The sequence below is a fragment of the Myotis myotis genome, unplaced genomic scaffold, assembly GCF_014108235.1.
Source record: "Myotis myotis isolate mMyoMyo1 unplaced genomic scaffold, mMyoMyo1.p scaffold_m19_p_1, whole genome shotgun sequence".
NCBI classification, from domain to species: Eukaryota; Metazoa; Chordata; class Mammalia; order Chiroptera; family Vespertilionidae; genus Myotis; species Myotis myotis.
In genome coordinates this window covers 201,789,323-201,815,118 of record NW_023416313.1, presented here as the reverse complement: position 1 = coordinate 201,815,118, position 25,796 = coordinate 201,789,323, and the positions used below count along the sequence as shown (strand labels likewise).

The following is a 25,796-nucleotide window of genomic DNA, read 5'->3' as shown; positions in this document are numbered from 1 at the left end:
GCTTTCATTAAAATAGTTTGCAAAGCAAAGGAATGTTCCTTTTGGGATTCAATTCTGAGCAAGGCTCAAAGACCTTTAGGTGTGTGTCCCTTGTGGGAGATTAGGACTGAAAGGCCGGTCTCCCTCTCTCCCCACACTTTTTTAGCTGGAGTGAGTCCAGAAATCTCTCCCTTACGTACTAGTAGAATTCTGAGGCAAGTTTGCGAGGTGCCTAGGACACAGCACGGTCCTATTTCCTTATTCTGTCTAGAAAAAAGCCTGTTTTAACTTCTGGAACCTGAGAAGTAGACATTTGATTGTTGTTGTTTTTTGTTCCCTAAAGTTACCTTGGTCCCTGCAAATTCTGCATTCTCCAGTATGAAATCTGAGCATGGTGGGAGGAGCCAATCAGATGAGTCCCCAAAGGGTCTCCTTGCTAACATGCCCTAAAGCAGCAGCTGTGTCTTGGGAAGCCTCAGGGGAGGCTGACGTTGGACGCACGGATGAAGCTGGTGTGCAAATGGTGCATACAAAAATGTACAGGAGGGCATGTCCCAGTGGTGTGGCCAAGGCATCTTTGAGCAGAGAATGTGCTTCAGAAGGGGCACTCTATGGAAATGATTCAGTCAATTGTATCTTGTCAAAACTTGGTTGAATAAGAAGGGGCAAGGGAAAGTAACAGTTTCTTTTCCTCCAATACTTGTCTCAATAATAAGCTAAAACACACATTCGCCTCCTTCATCCTGACCAGATAGAAGGTAGAGAAAACCACTCCCAGGATTGGACAGCTGATCTGTTGTAGCAAAGGTCAGGAGCCCAGGAGTCAGCCCACCCCAAAAAGATAAAGCTCGGTATTTTATGCCCAGGGGGTCTCTGAAACTGAGCAGTTTAACCTTTGGCTTCCTAGGGAACAGAGGGGAGAAACAAACCCTCCCCAGTACCGGCTGCCGCCACCACTGCTGTCCAACCTCCGGTGCCAGGTGTCCTCTCCGGCAGCCGGGAAGGGAGAGGAGCCCAGCCCAGCGCCGTGAGCAGCAGCCTGGCCCCCCCACCGGAGCCTGCACCTGTCTCTGCTCAGCGGTGCACAAGGGCTTCGGAAACACTGGGGCGAAGAAGGTGCCGAAGGGTCATCAATAATGGATGACCAGCGTGCCGCAGTGAAGAGCAGGCCGGGAGGAGAGGATGGGGAGACGGAAGGAGAGAAGCTGGCTTCTCAAAGAGCAGACATGGCAGTTGTGTGCCCACAAAACTCAGTTTATACCAATGTGGGGGCGAAGGAAGCGGGGAAGGAATGATGGTGCCTGCAAATAAAGGTGGGGACACACCAACGGACCCAATATCCAGACTATGTCTCCAACTGACAAGCCATTCTTTGAGCTAAATATTAATAATACATCTGACTGGTGTGGCTCAGTGGTTGAGGATTGACCTATGAACCAAGAGTCACTGGTTGATTCCCAGTCAGGGCACATGCCCAGGTTGTGGGCTCATCCCCTCTGGGAGGTGTGCAGGAGGCAGCCAATCAATGATTCTCTCTCATCATTGATGTTTCTATCTCTCTCTCCCCCTTCCTTCTTCTCTGATATCGATAAAAATATTTTTTAAAATATTGATAATACAGTTCTGGCCACTCACAGAGAAGATGATGCAGGTGGCCTGTGATGGTGGGCTCTCCCCTCCACAGGCCTTGACCAGAGATTGGAGGGTGCCATCTGTTGCCATCAACACCGGCGATTTTCCTTCAACAGAGCATATAGTCTAAAAGGGCTCGCTGCTGCTTTCGATGCATGTGTTCTTTCAAATGCATGAATTAATAATAAAACTATATTTGCCAAGTAACCGAGTTGAAGTTCACAATGCCACATGAGGACCAGGCCTAGGGAACTTTTCTAAACCAAGTGCCAACATACAGGCTGCCAACTCCAATCACATTGAAAAACTGGAAAAGCCATTCGGTCAGTTCATGACCCATCTGCTGAGACACACAGCATACTCACTCATTCACCAGCCATTTGGTCATTCACTCACTGAACAAATATGTATTGAGAGCCAAATATGAGCCAGCCAGTGGGTGAGGATGTAGGGGCCAAGTCAAGGTTCCTGTCCTGGATACACTTTCTTCCTATGATGGCTTATAACCTAAGGAGTCAAGAAATTCAAGTCCCACCTCCATTTCCCTGTGCCCACTCCCACCCAGGCCTCTGAGGATGCTGGTAGGGAGGTGCCAGCAGGCTGATGACAGGTGCCCCCCCACACACCCCCAGAAAACAGCTCCAGCTCCGCATTAAATGTTTCTATGTAGACTTGTGTGGATGGATCTCTGGGGGGCTGGGGTAGAGAGGGAGAGTGAACACATAACACAATATACAGAGAAGCTAAAAATAGGAAGTTAAAATCAAGAGGACATTCCATGCGAGATAGAAGCCAGTGCACATTATAAAGCAACCAAACATGAACACTAAGGCCATCTGCTGCATTATAACTACTGAGAGAGGCTGTTTAGAGCAAAAGATTCTGAGGTTAAATGCAAAAGGCATGAAACGACTTGATGGTTGATATCACTTTGTCAACACTTTGGAGAAGTGCTCAACGTTCATAGGCTCTAAGCTCTCCAGCTGCAAGTGGCTTTTTCTTCCCATTTTATTCCCTCTATCACAGTCTCCAGGTACATACGGCACCCTCTTTTTGGATAGTACTGAATATGAAGACGTATATGTGTGCATGTGTTTAGCTGGATCTACATACTACTCATGCTGAGTGCTCTGTATGGGAATCCCATTGGATCGAAGGTTAGCCTGAATCTTAATCCAGGAAAATCAGATTCCTCTCTCTCCAGTCTGGGGTTGGAACAACAAGCAATAGACCAGTTGGATGGGTGGAGGTGAGAGTGCAAATGTCTGAAATGCAAGGACCCTTTGAGCCAGGGCTTGGGAAGACCATGCTTAAGTGTCAGTGGGTGAGAAAATGCAGCCATCAAAGAGGCACAAATAAGAGGGATCCTATGTGGTTTTATGAGAGGGAACAGATGCCACCTCCTATGTCACACAGCCTGTTGTGCTTTATCTCCTGTCCCCTCCTTTCTCTTTAGACCCTCCCTTGTGGTCCAATGGTCCCGATGACAGTGCTCACGGTAATGGTGTCTATGAAGAGTGACGTGGATGTTAAAACAGATGTCATGGGACCCTACTTTTGAAAATGGAGCCCACCAGGAAATGCAAAGTACTCAGCACCACGGTACACACGTGGCACATTTTTGCAAATTAAGTGTGACGGCTAATTTTGTGGGCCAATTTGACTGGGCCATGAAATGCCCAGCTATTTGCTCAAACACTATTCCAGGAGTGTCTGGGAGGGTGTTTCTAGATAAGATTAACCCTTGAATCAGTGGATTGACTAAAGCGGATTGCCCTCTCTACGGTAGGTAGGTCTCATCCAATCAATTGAAAGCCTGAGTAGAACAAAAAAACCTGCCCCTCCAATGAGTAAGAGGAAATATTTTCTGCCTTCAGTCTCCAAACAAAAGGTTGGCTCTTCCTCGGTCTTGAGCCCACCGGCCTTTAGACTAGAACAGAAACATCAGCTCTCCTGGGTCTCAGGCTTTCGGACTTGGCTGGGAACTACACGGCCGGCTCTCCTGGGTCCTCTGCTTGCTGACTCACACTGCAGATCTTGGGACTAGCCAGCCTCTATAACTGTGTGAGCCAATTCCTTATAATAAATCTCCTGTTTATTAAATACATTCTATTGGTTCTGTTTCTCTGGAGGACTCTGCCTAATACATTAGGAAAGGTGATCCTTCTGGTTGGACACAGCCTGGGAGCAGCGGGTATCTTTGCACAAAATGAAACAAGTGCCCCTTGTGGGAGGGGGTGGGGAGAAGCAGAGCCTGGGTTGTATTTCTGGCCCCACTTACTGCCTTGACTGGGCACCGTCACGCAGGGACCAGCCTGCTCGTCTCCGGCCCTGCAATTGCTGAGCACAGGGCTTGACAAACAAAGGCATGCAGGCCAAATCCTGAGGCCTGTTTCTGTGGGTAAGGTTATTGGAACCCAGCCACGCCCACTTGTTTGCTATTATCTGTGACAACTTTTGCCCTAGCTGGGTCAAGCAGAGACTGTATGGCTCACAAGCTGAAAATATTGATCTGGTCTTTTACAGAAAGAGTTCACGGACCCTTGGCTTAGCCCACGTTCGCTATTCCTTTTCTTTAGGTCCATACGCCTAAATAATTTCATGAGCCTACCACTCGGTACAGAATCTACAACTCAAGGGCTGGAACTGAATGAGCACTTGGGCCACTTGGTTTATAACATTTGCCCACAAACACAAAGCAATGCTGGGATCCCATAGGAGTTCATTCCACGCAAAAGACTGAGCCAATTTATCCTCTGGAAGGGTAAATCAGGTCTCCCGACCATAAGACTACGTGCGATTCTGTTTCTCTGTGAGGGAGGGTCGGGGAGGAGAGAACCAAAGCAAAACCCCAGCTCAGCAGGAGAGATGTGCAGAGCCTCACTCCATCACAACGTGAGGGACGTTTTGCACCAGTTCCTTAGTTTTTTGAAAATAGGCCTCATCTGTTGCTTTGCTCTTTCCCTGTGCTGCCTCAGTAATCTTCCACATGCAGAGGGATCATGCGCAATAACTGGGGATGAAAACACAGTCTTGTTGAATTTGCTATATGGTAGTAGCTTAGAATGAGCCAAAATAGATGGGGGAGGGGGGCAGGTTCTGATGGGAATATCTATTAAGAAAACACCCCTTTGACGTAATTATATGCATGCTTTTGTTTAGGGTTTATTTATGAGGGATAAAAGAAACGAACATGCCCAGAGTCATTTTTGTGGGTTTGTTGGTTTGTTTTTGTTTGTTTGTTTGTTTTTGGAAAAGAAGGAGCTGAAATAGGATGAAATTCTGATAGATACAGAATAACCACAATAAAAATATGACCAAAGAAAAACCAGTGTGCTCTAAGAGCGCATGAGAGAGCATTTCAGACGAGACTAAGAGCTGTCAGAAAATGTCCAGAAAATGCTACCATGGTGTCAATCCAGTAGCCCAGGTCAGGGTTTCTGCATCATGTCTTGCAGGACAGGCGGGGTCTCTCTCTCCAGTTCAGGAGCTGGTGGGTCTTTACAAAGAAATCGATTTCTTTGTGGAATGGGACGGCTCACTTTTACGTTCTTAAGTAGCTACAGATCAGCACTATATTGCTTACATCAAGAAAGCTTTGGGTTTGGCTCATCCTACAGAAGGAATTACTAAAGAAGTGGCTAGGTCTGAGAGCTCTGTAGTTTTGCAAGGAGCCTGTAGAGGGCACTGTGGAAACAGTATGATGGGGGAAAATAATATAAGCAAACTGAACATAGTCCGGGGAAAAGAAAGGTTTGTTTTAATACCAAGACTAACCCTTTCCCTCTTGTGCAGATATGGATAATTCTAAGTATACGGGATTCCTCGGCCACTTTTAATTCCATTCTCTATTCAGCTAGGCTCCGCCTCCTGCATTCTTCCTGGCTTTCTCTGGCAGCAGGAGCTGTAGCTGTCACTCCTCCTCTGTGCATGCGATAAGGGAAAGTGAAGTGGTTGACATCTGAGATACAGGTCCCAGTCATTGTGCCAGAGGACAGAGGAGCAGGGCAGACAACAGTCAGACAGAGGTGTCAAATCTGTGCTTGTGACTTGAATATCAATTTACTAAATGCAAGGCTTGAATCCCTGGTAGGGATTAACTTGATTCCATGCTGTCAGGGAAAACCAATGAACCGGAAGAAGCAGGCGTCACCCCTCTCTGTGTGAGGATCTCCACCCAAAGCTTCCTTGGTTTGGGATGGTCTGATTTATGCTGCTCTGTAGCAGTTGGTTCCATCAAGTTACTGTGCTCCTGTCCCTTAGATGTGGGTTCCGTTGGAATGTGCTACCTAACACCAGAGTTTAAAAACCACCTTGATATATACACCAGGGTGTGTGTGTGTGTGTGTGTGTGTGTGTGTGTGTGTTTTCAGTCAGACATTCATGGACAACTACATCAGGGTTAACAATAGGATGCACTTTGAAGCCTTAGATGAAAATCATTGAAAAAGGATCAGTTCCTAAAGTTAAGAAAAAGAGAACATATTATATGCTCTACTTGGCCTGATACCTTCATGCACTCAGTAAGTACTACTGATGAGTTCAGCGCCAACTTTTCTTTTCAAACCTGCTACGGTGAAGTGACGAGGATACTGAAAGAAAATCTTTCTTAGAACAAGACTTGAGTCAGCCTTGCCCTCACATCCTTGGAGAAGCTAATCTGCCCCACCTTTCTAGCTGTATCTTTCCAGCGCATCAGAAAGCTGGGCCTGCTGCTCTCAATTCCACACTTTTCAACACTTGGTTTGTGCAAAGAACCCTATTAGGTACGGCGAGGTTACAGAGATGAATGAAACGTGGACCGAACCCTGGAGAATGTTAAATTCAGTGGGGAGAAAAGACTTACATGCAAGCCATGTTAATACAGAGCAGAACAAACGCGGGCTACAGTGCTGGTGTAAGAGGAGGACTTCAGAAGCATTATAAAAAGAACTACGAACTTTTACCAGGGAGAGAAGGAGGTGGGTTTGAACACAGCCATGAAGAATGAACAGAATTGCCTAAGGTGGGATGAAACGACGGTCTGGGAACAGGGCCGAGAGAGAAGCAGCTGAGGATGTGGGGGTGGAGATTGGCACCGGAAGGTCACACAGGGATCCCTGGCCAAGGGCTTGAGATTAATGACAGAAGGAATGAGAAGCTGAAAAATTGGACCTGGGAGATCAATTACAAGCATGTGGTCCAGGCCAGCCAGGGCAGGCGGGATGGCTAGAGTGTGGGCTGGAGCCACAGGCAGGAGGGGAGACAGCGGACAGGCTGCGGTCATCTGGGGAGAGCAGAAACAGGAGGAAAATTCACACAACTGCTCCTCCATATGTTGTCCCTTGAGATGCTGGATCCTCAGAATCTGTGGAATGAAAGAACCGGCTGCATTTAAAAGATGCCAGATTCAAACCCTTCTCCCCTCGCACATGTATGGTAGCTGCGAACAATTCAACTCAGCCATGAAGGTTTCACGGGCGGGAGTAGATGCTTTGAAGGAACTAGCATCTGTGAGGATGTGGTAAGATAGGTGCAGAGCAAACGTTTCCTTTAAGACCCTCTATGAGGACAGATTTATAAATAAAAGCATAGCATTTTCTCCCACGACATGCCTTGTTTTCCACTTGCTTCTGCAGCAACAGAAGCAACACTGAGGTATCAGCAAATTAACCCTCAAAGGTGGCAACTAAAGGGAGGAGCCTGTGGGTCTGAGAACATTTGAAAGTCGGAGACTCAATAAGGGGCTTACTGAGTTCAAGGGGGCTTCCAAATTACTGTAACCTGAAGCTGTCCGAAGGAATGGGGTGGGGAGTAAGGGGCCTGCAGGAGGTCTGAAGGAAGCCTTGCTGGACTGAAGCAGGTGCAGGCCTTAGGGAGTTGTTGGGAATGGGGAGGGCAGAGCGAGCCATGCCTGAGAAGCCTAATATGGGTGGGGGAGAGAGGGGAGGGAGGTCAAGGAGTGACATGGCAATGATGCTGCCTTCTTGAGCATGAGCCCAAACGGTGAATCGGGCATCTGCAGTATGCTGGGTATAACGCTTGAATCGGAGATCAGTCCAATCATGGCCTGATGCTCCTGCTGAATTCTTTGCAGTCATTTCCCTTATTTCCTCATTTTGTTTGAAGAGAGAGGCATCTTCCTCCGATTTCTCCACTCCCCTTTTCTTATTTGTGATTTTCCACACCAAACTGTATAGCTCATTCTTTTTGGAATCAAGAGTTCTATTTGATGGTGAAGACTGAACCTTTTAAATGCCAGTTTTCTTCATTCTTAATTTTTGGGGGTATGTAATCTGAGGCGTGACATAAAAGCAACAGTTCTGACAAGGAGCAACCAATAACTTTCAGCAAATCCATTAAGCAGGGTCATGTTTACACTTCTTGTCATCAACTAAACATCTGCCTAAATAGGTTTTCTTAGTATTAAAGTCATAACCATCTGTCCACAGGAGGTAATGTGCTCCATTTACGTTTTACAAGTGTTGGGGAGCTGCGGGCTTTCCTTCTCTGTCGGAAGAGGGCTTTGGCTGCATAAAGAGGGTTGGACGTGGGGTCAGAAGACCTGGGCTGAGCCTCACCTTTGACACTTGGTAACAGACAGGTCTCGGGCAAGCGGCCTCTGCTTCAGCATCAGTAAAGGGAGCTGGTAACTACTTCCCAGGACGCAGTGCATGCACAACTTCTAGGATACCGGGCATGAGAGATTGAACGATAATTTGCTGAGGAACTTGTGCCAAGGTTAGGGGTGGGAAGTACCACTTAGCTGTGTTGTCCAGGAAGCAGAATGACATTCATGCTTCTGTGAAATGGGCAATTCATCACAAGGTGGGGTTCTAAGCAACAAAGGACTCATCCTGATTACAAGCTTTCAACATCACAGCAAAAAAAAAAAAAAAAAAAAAAAAAAAAAAAAAGAAAGAAAGAAAGAAAGAAAGAAAGAAAGAAAGAAAAAGAGCTAACCCCATAGGAGAACATGGGAGCCAAAGAAAATAGAGAGGGAGAGCAGGCAGGTTCAGAGATCTGCCTCAGCCAGCACGCTCCAGATCAGGTGGATAGAAATCAATCAACACACAGTGAAGGAGATACCAAAATGAAGACCCACACTAGACTAAAAATGATTCTCAGAGCTGCTGTTTGGGGGTTAAAATCAATTCCTTGGTAGAGAGAGTTTAAAGAATGCTGTCAGAAAATACTGTATAATCCTTTCTAGTTTATTAGATACTAGAGACCTGGTGCACGAAATTCGTACACTGAGGGGGAGGGGTCCCTCAGCCTGGCCTGTGCCCTCTCGCAGTCCAGGAGCCCGCAGGGGATGTCCAACTGCTGGCTTAGGCCCGCGTGAGCCTGGCTTCTGGCTGAGTGGTGCTACCCCTGTGGGAGCGCACTGACCACCAGGGGGCAGCTCCTGGGTTGAGCATCTGCCCCCTGGTGGTCAGTGCGCATCATAGCGACCGGTCGTTCTGGTTATTTTGCCGTACGGTCGCTTAGGCTTTTATTATATAGATACTTTGGTAATAATCCTCATTTTATGTGTCCGCAACAAGCAGAAGCCGAAGTAACCACTTGAGCTAAAGCTGACCCAATAATCCTCATTTTAAAATGTGGGTTGAATGGCTCAATAGAGCCCTTTGCCATCTTCATAGCATCACTATTTTAAGGACTCCCCTAGATTTATCATTTATAAATACCTAGGCCAAGTGGACTTTATCAAAGTCTTAGAATCAAGATTCAAGTACCCCAAATGAGACAAACCAGGGAAATGAACTTCCTTTAAAAATTCTGTCTAAGTGACTCATCTATGGATGGGCACTTGGGTTGCTTTCATATCTTGGTAATAGAAGAAGTGGTACATAGAGGGCATCCCCAAAATATATATACACACACTTTGAATAATTATAAAAGCAGTGTTCATTAAAATACATTTCATTCGCAAAATTGAGCTATCAGCTGTTAAAGTGTGTATACATTTTTTGGGACACCCTGTATACACAATGCAATATTATTCAGCCATAAAAAAAAGAATGAAATTTATCATTTGTGACAACATGGATGGACCTAGAGGGTATTATGCTAAGTGAAATAAGTCTGACAGAGAAAGACAAATCCTATATGATTTCACTTACATCTGGAATCTAAAGAACAAAATAAACAAACAAAACAGAAACAGACTTATAGATACAGAGAACAAACTGAGGGTTGCCAGATGGAACAGGGTTTGGGGATGGGTGAAAAAAGTAAAGGGATTAACGAGTACAAATTGGCAGTAACAGAATAGTCACAGGGATGCAAAGTACACAGCACAGGAAATATAGTCAATAATATTGTAATAACTATGTATGGGGCCAGTTGAGTACTAGAATTATCAGGGGGATCACTTTATAAATTATATAACTGTCTAACTACTATGCTACATACCTGAAACCAATATAAAATAACACTGAATGCCAACTGTAATTAAAAAAGAAGGTAATCTGAAAATAAATACATAAAATGTTAAAAATAAATATCCTACTGAATACCCCCCCAAAAATGTCTTTGCAAGGCATTTCTGGCAGGATAAGAAACCCATGACAAAAGCATTAATACACCAATAACTATCTCTGTTTTCATAGCAACCGCTAACTTTCAGCAAATCCATTAATTAGGCTCATGTGTCACACACACAGTCTTCAGGGAGCCACCCCTCTGCCAGGCACTCCTGTCCATGCTTCTTAGACTCTCAGCCTCCCAAAGTGCCCCAAACCTCACTCCTCACTTCATTCTCTAAATCTGCTGCGCCAGCAACCCTCACTGCCATCCACCATCATATACTAGACTTATCCCTTCAGCTCAACACACAATCTAGTCTCCCCAGATGATAACTGACTTCTCTCCGGACTGCAATTTCATCTTTCCTCTTTGACTTGGCAGACTCTGGCAGACCACTGGGGTTACTCCTCTTCCATCCCAACCAGACCAATGTGCCCTTCTTCCCTGCTTTTTGCCCCTGGGGTAGCTCCCTAGGCAACTCATCTTAGTATTGGAGGCTGAACTTGGTCAAATATAAAGTCTGTTTCCAGCAATGGATCTCTCTCATTCAATAGTATTAAGGAATGATTTTCATATTATGTTGTTACTTTAAGAATCCAAGATGCCAGCAGAGTTGAGTTTTCTAGTACCTTTTGAAAGACAATTCTTTTTTTAAAAAAAGACTTTTTATTTATTGAGGGAGAGGGAGAGGGAGAGGGAGAGGGAGAGGGAGAGGGAGAGGGAGAGGGAGAGGGAGAGGGAGAGGGAGAGGGAGAGGGAGAGAGAGAGAGAGAGAGAGAGAGAGAGAGAGAGAGAGAAACATTAGTGAGAGAGTGAAACATGGATCGGCTGCCCCCTGCACATCTCCATCAGAGATGGAGCCCACAACCTGGGCATGTGCCCTGACCAGGAATCAAACCAGCAACCTCTTGGTTCATGGGAGGATGCCCAACCAACTGAATGATCCCCCAGGGAGCGGGCCTAAGCCAGCAGGTGGTCATCCCCCAAGGGGTCCCAGACTGCGAGAGGGCACAGGCCGGGCTGAGGGACCCCCCCCCCCCCGAGTGCACAAATTTTTGTGCACCGGGCCTCTAGTAAAGAAAATAAAAGGGGATGGAGGGATCAAGAGATCAAGGGGATGGAGAGATTAAGCACACTGGCCAGGGTTGAAGGACAATTCTTGACTTATAAAATTACACATATATTTCTGTTACCCTGCCTAGCACAGGCTTGGGCAGAGCAGGTGGCCATCACTGCCTCTGTGTTCCATCATGCCTTCCCACCCCTCTCCTAGTGGCATGCTATAGACTCAGTAATCCCAACTCTGATAGAGTCCCATATTAAGGGCTTTATGACAATTTGAGCATTTCAAATGGTTTAAGGAACCCTGTTACCTGGAAAGGGTAACACATTGACTATCTGTCATAAAGACCTGAAAATGAATCGATGCTAATCTACTGTTACCCAGTTACCAAGCAGTAGAAAGGGTTGTATGAAGGTCAGGGATGTTCGATGGAGAGAAGTGACAAATGGGACTTTACTGCCATCACATCCACCTCTCATGGAAGCCACTACTCAAAGGACCACACACAGCCAGGATCTGGGCAGTTCCCTACTCTTACTGATGTTCCAGAAGTCCCCCATTTTTCCTCATCTGGTCCATTTCAAGTCTGGAATGCAGGAGTGATTCAGGACACAATAATCTTTAAAAAGAGCAAAACGTCTGGACGTGTCCTATAAGCGATGCTACCTTTATAATAATCACAGTGACTTTTTAAAAAAAGACAAGTAAGATCATTTCAGTTCGGCTTACAATATCCCAGTGGCCTCTCCTGTACTCTGTATAAAATTCAAGTCCCTCTGGGTGGGCTGTAAGCACTGAAGAATTTGGCTTCTTTCTACCATTCCAGACACAGGGGGTTACCATGTCCCACTTGCTCACCAACCTCCAGCCACTCTTCTTCCTGTTCCCAAGCACAGCAAGCTCATTCTGTTGCCTCAGGGCCTTTGCAATTGCAGTCCCTCTCCTACAATTGTAGGGCTTCCTCCAGATTTCTGCATCTGGAGGCCCTGTCTCAAAGTCACCCCCTCACACAGGCCTTGCCTGACCAGCCTGAATGAAGAGGCCTCTCCTCCCATGTCCCTTGATCTCTCCATCCCCTTTTATTTTCTTTCCTAGAGGCCCGGTGCACAAAAATTTGTGCACTCGGGGGGGAAGGGGGTCCCTCAGCCCGGCCTGTGCCCTCTAGCAGTCTGGGACCCCTCAGGGGATGACCACCTGCTGGCTTAGGCCCACTCCCCGGGGGATTGGGCCTAAGATGGCAATCAGACATCCCTCTGGCAGCCCGGCAGCCCTCGGGGGATGTCCACTTGCCAGCGGGGAGCAGGCCTAAACTGCAGTTGGACATCCTTAGCGCTGCTGAGGAGGCAGGAGAGGCTCCCACCACCACCGCTGTACTGGCAGCCATCAGCCTGGCTTGTGGCTGAGCAGAGCTCCTCCCATGTGAGAGTTCCCTGACCACCAGAGGGCAGCTCCTGCATTGAGCGTCTGCCCCTGGTGGTCAGTGTGTGTCATAGTCACCAGTCATTCCCAGTCCTTCTGCTGTTAGGGTCAGTTTGCATATTACCCTGTTACTATATAGGATAGAGGCCTGGTGCACGGGTGGGGGCCGGCTGCTTTGCTCTGAAGGGTGTCCCGGATCAGGGTAGGGGTCCCGCTTGGGTGCCTGGCCAGCCTGGATGAGGGGATGATGGCTGTTTGCAGCTGGTCACACCCCCTTCAGGGTGGGGGTCCCCACTGGGGTGCCTGGCCAGTCTGGGTGAGGGGCTGAGGGCCATTTTCAGGCTGGCGGCTGACTGAAGTTCCCAACCTCTCCTTTTTTTCTTCTTTTTTTTTTTTATTCTGGGATTTATTTACCTTCTATGGCTGTCACTGGAACTGAGAGCCGGCTTTAGCTCTGAGGCTCGGCTCCAGCTCTGAGACCTCGGCTGCTGAAAGCAGGTATCTGGGTTTGTTTAGCTTCTATAATTGAAACACTGTTGCAGCTCCAGCTCTGAGGCCCGGCCAGCTGAAAGCAGGTTTTTGGGGTTTGTTTAGCTTCTATAATTGCAACATTGTTTTTTAGAGTGCCGCTCAGAGCCCAGCAGTGGCAGGTGGGGAACCTTGGCTTCCTCCATCACTGGAGCAAGCAAGCCTCCTGTTCGCTTCAGCTGCCTGGCTGCTGGCGGCCATCTTGGTTGGCAGTTAATTTGCATATCGCCCTGATTAGCCAATGGGAAGCGTGTCAGAGGTATGATTAATTACCATGTTTGTCTATTATTAGATAGGATTGCAATTGCCATTCTAGTAGTAGAAACTCAATTCCACTGAATTGATGAAATAAATTAGTGGTTTCTCTTGCCTTGAGAATCTTACTTTACTTTTCACTTTTTAGCTTGCTACATATGCCTTACTCTCCACATTAATACACCAATAACTATCTCTGTATTCATAGCAACCAATAACTTTCAGCAAATCTATTAATTAGGCTCATGTTTATAATTCTTGTCATCAACTAAACATTTGCCTAAATTGTTACTGTTTTTTTAGTAATAAAGTCAGAACCATCTGTCCACTTGAGGTAATGTACTCTACTGAAGTTTATGAGTCTGTGAGAACTGCAGCTTTCTATTCTCAGTCAGAAGAGGGCTTTAGCTGCATAAGGAGTGCTGGACCAGAAGACCTGGGCTGAGTCTCACCTTTAATACCTGGCAGCAGAGAGGTCTCGAGTAAGCAGCCTCTAGTTCAGCATCAGTAAGAAGGGAACCGACAACTAATTCCCAGGATGCAAGTGAATGTACAACTTCTAGGAAACTGGCATTGAGAGATTAAACAATCAATTATTTATTTATTTGCTTTGATCTGTCTCTTTTCACTACACTGTGAGTTTCATGAGAGCAAGAACATGGTCTCTCTTCATTACTGTGTCCACAGTGTGGGGAATAGTGCCTGGCATATAGTTGGTGCTCACGACGTTTGTTGAGTTACTACATTAGCAGTTACAGTGGTTCTGGGAGCTACATATGTCCTCTTCACTTCACATGTGAAGAGCCCAAGATTACTATAGCAGGTTGGCCAGTATGACTTGATGACTGTAACAGGCACATTCTTTGTACCATAATGTGATGGTTAATATTATGGGTCAACTTGACTGAGCCATGGGGTGCCCAAATGTTTGGTCAAACATGACTCTGGGTGTTTCTGTGAGGGTGTTCTTGGATGAGTTTAACAGTTAAAGTGATAGGCTGCATAAAGCAGATTGTTCTCCCTAATGTGGGTGGGCCTCATCCCATCAGTTGAAGTTCTGAATAGAGAAAAAATGCTGACCATCCCCTGAATAAGAGAGAATTCCTCCTGCTTGACTGCCATTGGGCTGGGACATTGGTGTGTGTGTGTGTGTGTGTGTTCCTGCCTTCAGACTGGAACTGAAAAATCAGCTCTTCCTGGGTCTTGAGCCTGATGGCCATTAAACTGGAACTATGTCATCAGCCTGCTGACTTGCACTGCAAATCTTAGGACTTGCCAGTCTCCATACTTCCATGAGCAAATTTCTTATAATCAGTCTCTCTCTCTCTTTCTCTCTCTCCCTCTCTCCTATTGGCTCTGTTTCTCAGGGGAATCCAGACTAACCTAATACCCATGAATGAATTGGAGAGAACCAGGAGCTTTAAACTATGTGTACTATATATACACACAGCCCACTTCAGGGGTCATTCATGCCACTTTCTTTTGCCTTGCAGAGTTTTAATTCTAAAATAAACTGTGTTAGTTGCTTCCTTTCTCCACTCCCCATTATATCAAAACACATCCATCTATTCTGAAGTTTGCTGTAATGCTTCAACCCTTCAGTTCTGAATTTACCCACTGCCTCCAGCCCCTTTAAGAAGGATAACATCCTTTCATTTTTTGAACCTTTATCTGAAACCCAGGTAAATATCTTCAATGTTTGGGGTGCGGGAATGGAGACTGTGCTGACTTCACACCCCCTTCCTCAAATAATTTCGTACAGGAGTCATATGATAACCATTAGAGGCCTGGTGCACAAAATTCATGCACTGGGGGCAGGGGGTGTCCCTCAGCCCAGCCTGCACCCTCTCAAATCTGGGACCCCCTTGGGGGATGTCTGAAAGGCAGTCAGACATCCTTCTCACAATCTGGAACTGCTGGCTCCTAACTACATGCCTGCCTGCCTGATTGCCCCTAACCACTTCTGCCTGCCAGCCTGATCTCCCCCTAACTGCTCCTCTGCCAGCCTGATTGATGCCTAACTGCTCCCCTGCTGGCTCGATCGCCCCCAGCTGCCCTCCCCTGCAGGCCTGGTCACCCCTAACTGCCCTCCCCTGCCAGCCATCTTGTGATGACATGAGGGTGGCCATCTTGTGATGATGCAAGGGCATGAGGGTTAATTTGCATATTACCTCTTTATTATATAGGATTTTAATGAACAGCAACCACACCTCTAATTGGTACCTTTAGTAGCAGAAACTCAACATCAGTGAGTCCATGAAGTAAATGTATCTAGTTCCCACTGGTTTTCTCTTTCCCTAAGAATGTTGTGTGCTCTCTCACTTCTTAGCTTGCTACACAAATATGCCTTACTCTGCATTAATACACTCTGTTCTGTTATTTTGGCCTTTCCCCCCTTCTCTATTTTATATTTCTATATTTAATATAGGCCATGACAATCCCCATCCTTGCACCTTTTTTTCTCATTCCCACATCTTTAACTCTGAACCAATACCCCATCACTTTTACTTGTACCAATATCCAAGGATATAGTTTTTCATCAACAAATACCAGTAAAGGGCCAAAGGACATAGTTCTATTCCTGGGCCATCAGTTGTTCATCTAATGCCGTTAATGACTCCCATCTCCCCTGACCCAAGACATATTTCTCTTTAGAGAAATATGGTGGCTTTGTAGTATGTCAACTGTATTTCCCAGAATTCCTGCCCTGTATCTTTCTGACTAGAATGGGCCACCGGAGACCTTCCTGTGTGGAATTTAGAGGGCAGAAGTGAAATAGCAGCTTCACTAATATATCCTACAAATCCAACAATGGCATGACAAGTCCTTCTCCTGCTTCAAGTCTGATTTCCTCTTTTGCTTCTAGATAAGGGAAAATTCTCTGCTTTTCAATGGTTCTTGTGATTAGGGCAGGCCCACCCAAATAACCTCCCTGCAAAAGTCTGGACTAAATAACATATCTAATCATAGAAGTAAGATCCAGCCCGCCGGTGTGACTCAATGGTTGAGCATCGATCTATGAACTAGGAGGTCACAGTTCGGTTCCCAGGTCAGGGCATAAGCCTGGGTTGTGGGCTCAATCCCCAGTGTGGGGATGCAGGCAGCAGCCTATCAATGATTCTCTCTCGTCACTGATGTTTTTCTCTCTCCTCTCTCCTTCCTCTCTGAAATCAATAAAATATATATATATTTTTTAAAAGAAGTAAGATGCATCCTATTCATAGACCCAGAGATTATGCAGGGCAGGATTTAGGGGTCCTCTTACAATTTTGCCTACTAAACTCATGACGAAGTGGAAATCTACAGGCCAGACTCGCTCTCGTGCATTGTTCCTGGTCTAGGAGGTAATTAGTTCTTTCACTTCCAGCACTGCTCCTCTATTCTTCCCCCACTTTCTATTTAGGCCAACAACACTCATGTTCCCATTAAAGACTAGGGCACTATAGAAATGACAAATTTCTCTTTTCTTTAGAAATTTACATTATTAATCACAAAATTAATACCGATTAAAAACAGTTTTAGAAAATCAGAATAGCAGAAATAGTAACTAAACCTCAAAATATAACCATCACACCAGACAAATGAGCATTTTGTTAATTGTAATATTTAAAAAATACGGGAGCGAACAAGTTGACCCTCCCCGGGATTGGTTTGTGGCATTCACTGGAACCCAAGTGGCAAACTTTCACTCTGGTGGTTTAAGGTAAGTTTTCTGCTGAAGGAAATTACTGTGCTTTTTAAAAGTAATGAAGAAAGTGGTTAATCCTGAGGCAGGGAACAAGGTAAACTGCATTAGTTTCCTACTGCTGCTGTAATAAATCATCACAAACAACTGGCTTAAAGTAACGCACTTATTCTCTTACAGTTTTGGAGGTCAGGCGTCTAAAATGGGTGGCAGGCTGTGTTCTTTCTGGACGTTCTAGACAAAATCCATTTCCTTGCTCTTTGCAGCTTTGAGAGGCTGCCTGAATTCATTGGCTCATGGCCCCTTCATTCTTCAAAGCCAGCAGTGGCTATACTCTGATCTCTGCTCCTATCATGCCATTGCAATCCCTTGCCTGACTCTGACCCTCCTGTCATCCTCTTCACACTGGGCCCATGCAGATAATTTGAGTAATCACCCTATCTTAAGATCCTTAATTTACACCTGCAAAGTCATTATATACACAGGTTTTAGGCATTCAGTCATGCACATCCTTGAGGGCCATTATTTTGTCTGCTGAGCAACCTTTGGGCCTGAAGAGAACAAATCCCTATGGCCTTTAGGCTCAGTATTGGAGGCCTGGAGCGGTACCAGTGGTGGGGGTTGAGCTGCCCTAATCATGTGGTCACTGATGGCAGAAAGCAGACCCCCCACGCCTTGGATTCAGCACTGCTGGGCAGAGGATTAAGAGCTCACGGACATACACCTGATTTCCAACAGCACTGGCAGGGGGTGAGATGAATCAGGACTGACCTAATAGACTCAAGTAGAGCATGATCCCCGTTCTTCAGTCAGAGGGAAAGGTGTTTCTGGGCCTAGAAAGGACTGAGGCTGGAACTGCTCCTAATCCATTGTGTTGGCTACTGCAGGTTTGCTGGGGCAAATAACTGTCTGGTACAGCCCTAACTGGGTGTGACAAATGAAGGAATGGCCCCCTCCCTCAGATCTCCAGGAAGAGTCTGGACATTGCCATCAACTGTGTGGGCTACCCTAGTCCGATATTAGCACGGTGAGGGCACATTGCAGTGCAGTAGCAAATAAATGGTTCTAAATCATCTATACACCTGAGCAGAGAACACCTGCCTGCTTGTAGCTGGGCATGTTTCCATATACACACCTGGTCAAATTCCACTTCTAGCTGCACATACCAGGGTCCAGGATGTCTTTTCTACATCTTCTTAAGCTGAATTAATGCCAGCCTTTGCCAATGGATGAAACTCCGTGTATCTGCTGGACTTATGTTTCCAGGTCTGCCTGCAGCCACCCAAAGTTATATTTTGAGCAACTACAAAGGAGACATTTCCTAGGTGTGCTTTAGGCTGGCTCTGGGGGGAAAAGTTACCACGAGAGATAATACTGGAGCCATTAGAAGTCAGTCAGTGAATCTAATTCCTCCATAAGGCAGGAACATTGATCAGCTCCTGGTAACCATATTTCCTTTCATTTGTTATTACTTTAAATCTTAATAGGGTCCTTGCGCTATTCAATAGCTTATCAATGCTGGCTGCACAGTATATACCACTTGCTGAACCTGCTGTCTATACTCATGCTGTGTTGGCTATTGACCCAATTTAATGCCTCGCTGGAAACTTTCCTCTTGGTTGTGATTAAGGGCGGGGAGGGAAGGTGAGAAGAAGAGGTGATCCAGTTACGTGCATATGTGGAGTTCTTTGATCAAAGGAAAAAAGGTAGTGAGGGAGGAGGTTATCTAATGACCCACATACGTATTATTTCTTTTTAGGCTCAGGTTTCTAACCCATTATGCAAGCTTTGAAAGCCTGACTCAACCTCCTCCAGTCACTTTAGAATGCTCACTTTCAATTATATGTGACCTCATACACCTCCAAGTCGATTTTCTTAAAGCCGTGTCTCCACTGTAGAGCCACAATTTTAGCTCTAATTCATCTAATTCGCTGGCATTACTCTTTTGGCATAATCTCCAATTTAGGACAAAAAGACTGGGGATGGAAATTGTGCATAACAGTCATCAGGGGTAGGGTGACGGGACAGGACCCAGGAGGGAGTAAAATGGGTACAGACACTGAGATGGATACAGACAACATTTGGACACTATTCCAGCATTTCGTGGCTGAAATGTTGGCAATATATTTTCAACAGACCAGACTTTCTCTATTTTTCAGTGAAGAGTCAAGAAGGGCTGGAAAGTGAAAGGGGACTTGAGAATATCGAATCCTCCACCTCTGTTTTGCATTCAGCAGTTTGTTTACAAAAAGAGAAATGAAAATCGAAGCCTGCTGATAACGAGGCATGTGGTGTTTCCATATAACATGCTGCCCATCCTTTTTTCCTTAAATAAGTAACCTCAGTTGCATTGGGTATGGTGAGAGCAGTAACATGAGTTGCATTGGGTATGGTGAGAGCAGTAACCTCAGTTGCATTGGGTATGGTGAGATGAATAAGCTTAGTTGCATTGGGTATGGTGAGATGAATAATCTCAGTTGCATTGGGTGATGAGATGAGGTCACTCTTAGCAAAGGCCAGGTAATGCTCCTCTCTCCTGAGTCCAGAGTATATATCCCTATCAGTGGTTTTGGAGACTGGATGATTGTGGTAGGCAGAATCATACTCCACCCCATCCCCAATATATCTGCATCCGAGTCCTAATCCCTAGAACCTGGGAATATGTTAGGTTACATGGCAAACAAAATTAAGATTGCAGATGGATATAAGGTTGCTGATCAGCTGCCCTTAAAATAGGACATTATCCTGTTTTCTCTAGGAAGATTATCCTGGATTAGCAGGTAGACCCAATGTAACCACAAGAGTCCTTAAAATTGGGAGGAGGCAGAAAGGTCAGAGTGATGCCACATGAGAGGGACTTGACGCACTGTCGCTGGCTTTGGCGAAGGAAGGCGACCATGAGCCAAGGGCAGCATCCAGAAACTGGAAAAGGGAAGAAAATGGACCCCCCCACCCTAGAACTTCTAGAAGGCACACACCCTGTCAACACCTTGATCTCAACCCAATGAGACCCATGTCAGACTTTTGACCTCCGGGACCGTGAGACAATAAATTCATATTGTTTTAAGCCACCATGTTTGGAGCAATCTATAATAATAAAAGCATAATATGCAAATGGACCGAACAGCCAAACAGCAGAACAACCGTCCGGACGACCTTCTGGATGAAGCCAGGGCTGCGAGGGTGGCCAAGGCAGCTGGGGTTGTGAAGGCCTACTCTTGCACGAATTTTGTGCTTCGGGCCTCTAGTTTGTTATAGCAGCCTTAGAGAACTGGTACAAAATTGCAATGACTCCATACAAACCCATCACATGTTAAAATGCTGTGCTCTTATGTGGAAGGGGTGGCACCATTCTCCAACAAGCTCCTTTTGACTACTGACCAGGTCTGAGCCTGGTCAAATCTACAATGGAAACAAGGGGAATGGATGCAGAAGTTTCTCACTCTCTCCAAAGCAGAACCGCTCCTTCCCCTAACCTCCCACATACATGATTGATGCCACTTCTCTTACACCGTTAACCTGAACGAAAAACATGGATTTTCTAACCACAACTTTTTCATCCATCAACTAGTATAAGGCTTGACATACAGTAGGTGGCCAATAAATGTTTGTAGAACTGAAACACATACCTCAAGAGAATGCCCCATGTCTCTTTGCAGCTCTCAAAGAAGTATGTATACAGCACATAAATCAAAGAGAGGCTTTCTACCTAACTTTTGGTGTCCTGTACATTGTTGATTGTGGCACATTGAGGGCTGGGGTAGGGGCTGACTGCAATCAAGGTTTGGAATCATGGCTATTGATGTATTAGAGAATTCTTTAACAACGTATGGTCCCCACCTGCCCAACAACAAATGAAGATGTATTTTAAGGCCTGGCTGACAGGCAGCGTTGGGAGTCCAAACTTTGGTTGCAACAATGAAACAGCTTGTCACAGCAAACTAATTTATTGCCTTTCTCTTGAATAAAGCCTGGCGCAAGGTCTGCCACTGAAACTGCTTTTGTTTAAGGCTCAACTATTGCCACCAACTAAGCCAAACTGTGTAGTCATTGTGTGCGTCTGGTTGCATGCTAATCGTGATGGTGTCCTTGGGTGACACCCGCAAAGCTGGACAGTTGACAAGGAACAAACAACACATCATAGTCTTCACCGGTTGTCCTCTCTCCCACCCTTTCCCATCGGCGGCGCCTGGGATTATGCCATTTCATTTCCTCTCTCTTTATTTTTCTCCCTGCCCTAGAGGATTCCATTTGTTCTGGCTGTCACCCAGACTCATTCTTTTCCACGAACCAGCACTGTGGGCAGGGACCTCGTTTTGGATGATGACTGACTGCCAGAGAAGTTGCACATCAGCTGAAATCTTGCAAGAGATTTTTGAAGCCATGCAGCACTTCATTGAGATAAAATGGAGGAGAGGAGTACCCAGTGCGGCCTGTTTTTAACGTGCATTTTCTCTATAAAATTCAGGAAGTGTTCCTTTGGAGGAAAAAATATATTCTGCCTTATTATATAACGTCATCTATAAAATATTAAAAATATACACTTTTTAAAATCTCATAATTAAAGGGAAATCAACAAATTCTTACTCAAATGTGATGACTATGGCATTTAAAACAGATCTGTCTTCAGTTGCTTATCATTAAAAACCCAAGGGACGCTGAAACTGGTTTGGCTCAGTGGATAGAGCGTCGGCCTGCGGACTGAAAGGTCCCAGGTTTGATTCCGGTCAAGGGCATGTACCTGGGTTGCGGGCACATCCCCAGTAGGAGATGTGCAAGAGGCAGCTGATCGATGTTTCTCTCTCATCGATGTTTCTGACTCTCTATCTCTCTCCCTTCCTCTCTGTAAAAAATCAATAAAATATATTTAAAAAAAAAAAAACCCAAGGGACGAGACCACAATCATTGGAGGTTCAGCAAGATTTTAAACATTTTTTAATATCTCGAACACCTCAATCTCTCTGAGGCTGTGGATTTAGGACAGTGGAGTTTCTGTTTCCATATGCACCTTCCTCTACCTGAATGGAACAAACAATAGACCCACAATGTTAATCAAGCCAAACTGGTATGTTAACACTCATCCCCTCATTTAAGATGGCTTTTGAACTTGGAATCTCATACCAATTCACAGAATCCCAAGATTTCCAGCATGAAGATCTCCAATCTATTTCTAATATTCCTTGGTAGCCTGTAGTATTACTCTATATGTGAAGTTAACAAACAGAAATATCTATTGATTAGAGCGAGAGTGGATACATCCACGTGTGCACATGAGTGTGGTGACCTCCGGTATTGGCAACAAGGACTGTGCACTTAGAACTAATTTATCAAACAACAGACATCAGACTAAGGGAGAGCTCAGCACTCAGTGCAATTTTGTCTTCAGTTGTTTCAACAAAGCGTATGGACATGCAGCTGGGGATAGGACATGTAGGACTGTGAGAAAATAAATCAAGAAAAAGAAAACTTGGTTCTGGTTTTCAGAAAACTTAAGCCTTTGATACACATTCAGAAGGAACCAACACAAAGTAAACGGCGGGTTGTTTTACATAATTTTTGAAGGGTAATGATTGCCTACCAGCTTGCATAGTTTATAGGCAGGAAAGCCAAGGACCAAAGAGATGACATCCGTAGCCCAAGGACACCTCATATCTAGGACACAGAAACAATTTTTTATCATAAAAATCAGCCTTTGCAATTGCAGAATATCAAAGTCCAAATGGATTTCAGAAACCAGGGGTCAATTTCCTCTACTATACATGCATTCTTCAGCTACTTCCTGAAACGACCTATTTCCTATCAATGTAATCATCTAAAAATAACCAGCAGCATGGTGGGAATCTGGAAAGAGCAGAGAGGCGTGGATGTCAAGTCCTAAGATTGACTCACTCATTCATCAATTCATTTATTCATTCGAGTTTACTGAGCATCTACTCTGTGCCAGGCACACTGAGAGGTATTACGGACCCAGTACCAAAATAACAGAAGTCATACCCTCATGGAGTTTACATTCTAGTAGAAGACAGACATGCAGCATGTCAGGTTACTTATAGTGCTATGGAGAAAAATAAAGCAGATACAGGAGATAAGGAATGCTGGGTGTGGTGGGAGGGAGTGGGAAAAGTTTTTACATAGGACTGTCATTGGAAATGCATCATTTCATCGAAGACACGGAAAAGGTTAGAGAGTAAATCATGCAGTTCCCTGGGGAGAGACTGTTCCAGGCAGAGGGAATAGCAAGTGCAAAGGCCCTGGATATTTATTTATTTATTTATTTTATTATTATTATTATTATTATTTTTTTAATATTTTCAAATTTTCCATTGTTTATAGTTTACAAGTATTAGGCCCTGGATATTTAAAAGATGGCAGGGACACCAGTGTGACTGAAGTGGAGTGAGCAAGCAGGCAGTGATGGCAGACAAGGCCAGAGGGATCATGGGGTTTGGAGGCGGATTGTAGCCCCTGTATGAACTTCTGCTTTTATGCCGAATAAAATGGGCTTTCTAGTCAAGAGTTTGATCTGATTATGTTCCTGTGTTTTGGGAACTGAATTTGGAGGAGCGAGGGCAGAAGCAGGGAGACCAGGTAGAAGGGTGGCACAATGGCCAGGGGGAGAGATGGTGGCTTGGGACAGGGTGGGAATGACAGAGGCGGTAGATTCTGGGTATATTTTACAAGTGAAGCCAGCAGGGATTCACTGCTGGACTAAAAGCAGAATGCCAGAGAAACCCAGGAGAAACAGTCACACCAAGGTATCTGACCTGAGCACCTGGGAAGATGGCACTGACACTTACAGAATGAGGTGAAACAGGCTAACGGAGCACATGTTGGCAGGAAGATCAGGTCTAATTTCCTGCTGTGCATCACTGGGCAAGTCACTTACCTCCCTGATCCGCCATTTCCCCTCTTGGTATGCAGTAATATCTATTTACTTTACAGAGTTATAAGAGTCAAACAAGATGACATGCAAGGTGGCATCTTTCCTGGTATAAAGCGCGTAGCACTGAAGGTGTGAGAGCCTGCTGGGAAGGATTCTGCCACAGGCGTTCTGCCCACCCATCTCCCCTCTCCCAGTCCCCACCCCCATCCTTCTTCACCTAACATCTTTCTCTCTCCAAGCCAAGGGTAAATGAGTCACTGCTGCAAAGTCTGTGGGAAGTCACAAGTAACTTTCAGTAACTGGTGAATGAAATCCTATTTCTGGGGAAAGTGACTGAAAAGTCACATGCGACAGAGCGGGTGTCAGCATACGGGCGCAGTCTCTGCCTCATTGACTTGTAATGGAGAGTGGGCGGAAGTAAGAAAATCATTATGGGGCGTGCGATTCCATTCCCTTAGGTGGAAACCGCCCGTGAGAGAAAGTTCACTGCCTATCAAACCATGCGGGGAGCTTTTTAAAAATTGCCGTGGAATTTAAAAATATAGCATAGGAGAGGGAAAGAGAGCTCCCAATACCCTATCGTAGGAGCAATTCACATTCAGGGATCAGCTTGTCATTCTTATGTTAACAAGAGAGGGCCACCCAAGGGACTGGCGGGGTTCCCCAAGGGTGAGCTCACCCAGGACTGGAGCGGGCTACTTGGAGTGTCTCCTACAGTGCCCTGGATATGAGAATAACACCCTACGCGACAAGCCTAAATGCCAGGCAATTTTAATATATAAAATGTAAATACTATAAAAAGCCTTTGCAGAATAATTGGGGGGAAATTATCACTCGTAAAAGTTAAGTCTGATCCTTCTGATAAATGTTCCCATGTGCGTATGCGAGTGTGTGTGAGCATGTGAATGTCACTGAATCATCGGTGGCTCTGGAAACTGATGATAATGACAGAAATAATCATATTCTATGCTTCAGGGTAGAAATTAATTGGCTATGAGGCAAAGCTACTATTTTTTTTTTTTTTTTGCTTATATAAGACTCACTAATATACAGTGGGCTGAAAGAAGAGATTCAAGTGTTAAGAATCTTCTAACAACAGAAGTCTCTCATTCTTCTCCCAGTTCTAGTAATTAGTTTCTTCTCTGTCATTTAGTAAGTCATTTGCTCCATGGAATTGGAATGACAAAAATTATATTTGGTGCTAATGCTCATAATGATTTGCATCCCTCCCCCTGTCACATCAGCACCCAATCAGCTCATGGGTGATGTAAAAGCAGGAGGTAGGCTGAGCCGGCCTGCAGGCTACAGTGTGCCGGCCTCCTGACCTGGGCGGTAATGAGCCTTCACTCAGCCTGACAGTGAGAGCTGCTCCCTGGCTCAGCCTTGACACGGGTGAGCCCTGGGCAGGAAGAGAAATGCCTCATATCCCCAACCTGCCATACCTGGGAAGAAATCTGGAAATGACTAGCAGTTTAATGCTGAGTCCTAAGCAACGAGATTAGAAGAGGAATCTACAAATGGCTCCCCAAAGTCCTGACATCTCTTTGAGAAAGTGGTTGAAGGGGGCAACTTTCCTTCAACTCTTTTAATTTCAATGAATATTTGTGAATCCTGCCCTAAGTGCCAAAAATGTACGAGACAATCTAATTTGGGGAAAACAGCACAATACTGAAGGTTGGATAACATAGAAGGCAAGTGTCGGTCGATTAAAGATGGCAGCCACCTCTGCTCTACCACCTGTTACAAGGTGGGGTCTAGGTTCTCTTCCTTTAAGACTGGGAGGGCTTTGTAGCTGCTCGACCATTAGAATATGGCAGGAGTGACTCTAGGCCCAGGCTTAG

The 25,796-nt window shown here is 45.4% G+C and overlaps 1 protein-coding gene across 10 annotated transcripts in view; it reads right to left on the bottom strand.

Annotated features, from left to right (window-relative positions):
• Window positions 1–25,796, bottom strand: part of RGS6 (regulator of G protein signaling 6) — a 487,886-nt gene that overhangs the window by 185,538 nt on the left and 276,552 nt on the right. The gene's annotated exons all lie outside the window — the stretch shown is intronic.